The following is a 4,360-nucleotide window of genomic DNA, read 5'->3' as shown; positions in this document are numbered from 1 at the left end:
ATGAAGGGCCAGACTAAACAATTAGAACAAGATTATAATGTTTCGAAGAGACGAAGTAATAACATTAAGCCCAAGGAACTCCAATACAAGAGAATTTTTTTTGAAATGGTAGTTTTTGGAAACATATTTACAAAAGTAGAAATTTCGAATTCTTTTTTACAAAACTAGTAAGACCTGAGTTTAAAACTCCGGTTTACCACTTGTCATTCCAAACCGACGTTTGAAAGTTCGATTTGTGTCAATGGCACCCCAAACCGGAGTTTGAAACTCCGGTTTGACTAGGTGTCATTATTTTTTTTTTTTATTACTTGTATGATAATTTTAATCATAAATATATTAATAAATATTAAATATATATATATTGAAATTGCAGTAAGTTTATATTTTAAATTGTCTTGAAAATACGTATGCATCGATTTGTGTAAAAGACATCATTGTCTTGAAACACCACCCACTGTCTAAATATACTTCAACCGTAATCACTAGTTCCATTTTCTTTTCTCTTTCTTTAACATATAAAACACCACCCACCCTCTAAGACCATAATTCTACTCTCGTATTTGGACAAGTTTAGCGACACCGCCAACACCATTAAAATCTAAATCTCATTACGATCCCAACGAGACTAAGTTCTACCCCAGTCGATCTCTGACGCGCTCCGACTAGTTCTCGCCGGAAGTTCGCCGGAATTATTTTCCGGTCATAAAACGAGTTTTTCACATTCAACTTCGTAATCTTTTATATGCGCGGCCACAAGTAACGTGGTGGGTATCAATCACTTGAGTTTTGAAGCTTTGTTGATAAAAATCAAAGTAGAAAAATAATATGAATGACTTATGATATTTTTAGGATTGTTTTTCTTTTAAAAAGAAAAAGCAAAAAAAGGATCAAAATGTAAAAAATACTACTACGATACTAGATGCCTGACAGTTAACAAAAAAGTAAGTTGGCCTTGACGGCTGAACCTCACTTGTCCATTCATTCATGTCCATCAAGTTCATTCAAGTTCCATCATAAAATCTATAAAAAAAAAAGCATGAGATCTATAAAAAAAATGTCATCTACACAAATCGGAGTTTCAAACTCCGGTTTGAATGACATCTACACAAACCGAACTTTCAAAAGCCGGTTTGGGATGACAAGTGTCAAACTGGAGTTTCTTTTGTAAAAAAAAAAAATTCAAAATTTCTAGTTTTGTAAACAACTTTTCAAAAACTACCATTTCAAAAAAAAAAAATTCAATACAAGATGACCACCCACTTCTTGCCCAGGTAACTTTAAGTTATATCTATTTATTGGATTGTGTGTAAGGATAATTTATAAAAAAAAAATATTATTAACTTAATTTTGAACCTTTTGTATTTGGTCTGTTCCTAAACTTGAGTGAAATGGTGCACAATAAGAATTCAACAAAGAAAAAGTCTTAAAGTATTAAAAATAAGTTTGGTTTGATTTCTGTTGTAGTTAGGCCCTTATCTTTTCAATTTTCTTTGATCTTGACAGAAAGATGTGAAGTTTATCATTTGTTGAAGTGAGCTTTGTTTGAAGATCTTGTAAGGTATTTCTATAGTTCCTTTTGATTTTGCTTTTAAAGGTTGAATGAGATATTTATTGTGCTATAAGAATCTTATGGTATTTATCATTTTAGCTTCAATGGAAGCCAACCTCTTTTACGTGTTTATGCGTTTATAGCCAACCTCATTTCTTATTAGGACACTTATACAGTAGGGTGCACAGTAGACTGATGTGCACCCTGAGACCACCAAACACACAATAACTTGTATGGGTGAGGGTATTGTTTTTAATTACCAATGACTCAAACATAGTCGAAATTTTAATGTTGGCATTGACCGAAGACGGGTCAAATGGGTTGTATGTCAAATAATAATGTTCGTACATCAGCTGTACTAAGCTTAATATGTTCACACTATTCTGACTAAACAAAAACCATCAATGTCGTTATTGGTAATTCGTAACTACCTTAAACATAATGAAAATGGAGACAACCAAACTGGACAACGCCACATTGATGTCAATGACCCGATCGTTACCTTTACTGTCCCATATGGAAATTTATGGGTATGCTACTTACCTTCGATTATGAATTTAACTTGCACTTTAAAAATCAATGTTGCATCGTTAAATAAAAATGAAACATTTACTTTCCATATCAATTATCAACATTTGTACAACATTCTTCAATTGCAATCATTCTCTTGTATAAATGTATTCTTTTTTTTTACTGGAATTCATTGGTCTTCATGGAGTAAATCACGGCTGTACAGTTATTGCAATATCCGAGAAGGTAAATCATTTTCATGGGGGGTTAGAGAAGATGCTACAAAAAAACGTCCTAATTTGTATGTATCTGCTGGTTGGATGGATTTTCGACGACGAAATTGTTTGAAACATGGAGAAATATGTGTCACTGTTTTCAAAAGTAACGAAGGTGTGTTCGAACTGTTACCATCAGCTTAAAATAGGTTAAACTAGATGCAGTGATGTAAGTTGTTATAATTGTGGATAGTTTATTATTCTGCAATTTTCACTCTACATGCAAATAACGGATATATAGTGTAATTTATATTGTTCGACTTGGCAATCTGTTTTGATTAACGCTTTGTAGTTCCGTCTATTTTGTTACAATGGTAGCGTTACAAGTTGGTTATACATTAATAATTGGTATTTGATCGTTATCTAATTATATAATAGCACTTTTAACAAACATTCTATCAATTCTGTTAGAGTATAATCGGTTAAGGTGTGCAAGTCATGTCCCACATCGAAAAATGAATGAACCAAATGTATGTATATAAGCTTATGGGAATCTCCCTCTATCACCAATTGGTTTTAGAGTAATATGGAATTCATGAGCTTATATGTCGTACATGTTGGCGGAGCTGAAACGATCCTACACGTGGTATCAGAGCCGGAGCAGAGAGCAAGTAAACCGGACGCAGGAAGATGAAAGAAAGGGCTTGATTGCAACCTTATAATAGCATGTAGCACGTAGCATGCAGCAGGTAGCAAGATTAACCGATTAAGGGGGTGTGATTGTTGGAGTATAATCGGTTATGGTGTGCTAGTCATGTCCCACATCGAAAAGTGTGATTGTTGGAGTATAATCGGTTATGGTGTGCTAGTCATGTCCCACATTGAAAAATGAATAAACCAAATGTATGTATATAAGCTTATGGGAACCTCTCTCTATTCATGAGCTTATATGTCGTACATGTTGGCGGAGCTGAAACGATCCTACAAATTCTATCTCACTAAATAAAAATGTATAATAAAAGTACATTTTAAATATTGAAACAAATTGATTAAATTCAAAATTCATATTAAAAAAACTCGCAAGGTTGCGGGTTAAACTAGTTAAGAAGAGATACCCTTATTTTAATCAAAGTCCTATATACATGCACTCCAAACTGTTTTCAATGGCTTCAATGTGGGATTCTAGAGCTGCCTCATGTGAAATTTGATTTTCATCTAATCTCTCTTTTTTCCCTTTACGAACCAAACTTGAATCAACTGACCATTTTAGAGACTTCGATTTCAACACAAAAATGGATCTTAGTGACAATAGTGATCCAAATATGGACACACTCAATGCACTAGTATCTCTTAGTGATTTAATCACTGCTAAAAGGAGGTGATCTAGATCTAAGTGAGCTATACCCCCAATCTTGTTATCAATTTGCTTTAGTGCTAGAATACTTCTTTTGACAACTTTAAATTTTTCTATCGAAAAAGTACTGATGTTGTGCACACCCTCTTTTTATCTTTTTTTAACTGATTGAACACCCAGAACATATAAATCGTGCAACTTTATTTGTATCTACCGCTTAAGGACGAATTTGCCCTCACATGCGTGGCACATGTGAAGGGTTAACATTAAAAACTTAACAAAAGGTTGGTTGGGGTTGAGACGACCCGTCCTAATTCATAAGGACGAATACAATAACATATGATTATATTGCGAGGTATTTACAAACATTGCATTCGTTTTTAAAAGACAAACTTTCATTACATCGAAGATTATCAGGCATGCATACCATTTCATAATATATCAAACTATCAATGACTTAATAATAATCTTGTTGAACTCAACGACTCGAATGCAACGTCTTTTGAAATATGTCATGAATGACTCCAAGTAATATCTTTAAAATGAGCAAATGCACAGCGGAAGACTTCTTTAATACCTGAGAATAAACATGCTTACAAGTGTCAACCAAAAGGTTAGTGAGTTCATTGGTTTATCATAAATAATCATTTCATAATTTTAATAGATCACGAGATTTCATTTTTTTTAAATAATATGCCGGTCTGTTCACGGCTAAAAATCATTCATATGAAG

The 4,360-nt window shown here is 33.3% G+C and overlaps 1 long non-coding RNA gene across 2 annotated transcripts; it reads left to right on the top strand.

Annotated features, from left to right (window-relative positions):
• Window positions 1-520: 520 nt before the first annotated feature.
• On the top strand, window positions 521-2,542 carry LOC139846557 (uncharacterized). 2 transcript variants are annotated; one of them, XR_011759093.1, is made up of 3 exons: window positions 521-764; window positions 1,504-1,558; window positions 2,286-2,542. It is a non-coding gene; the product is annotated as an uncharacterized lncRNA (long non-coding RNA). The 2 variants fall into 2 exon arrangements; XR_011759094.1 differs by having other exon boundaries at window positions 2,268-2,542.
• Window positions 2,543-4,360: the final 1,818 nt, after the last annotated feature.

Source organism: Rutidosis leptorrhynchoides, chromosome 5, assembly GCF_046630445.1.
Source record: "Rutidosis leptorrhynchoides isolate AG116_Rl617_1_P2 chromosome 5, CSIRO_AGI_Rlap_v1, whole genome shotgun sequence".
In the NCBI taxonomy this organism is placed as follows: Eukaryota; Viridiplantae; Streptophyta; class Magnoliopsida; order Asterales; family Asteraceae; genus Rutidosis; species Rutidosis leptorrhynchoides.
Note: the sequence above shows the minus strand (reverse complement) of the source record. Positions and strands in the feature narration are given on the sequence as shown.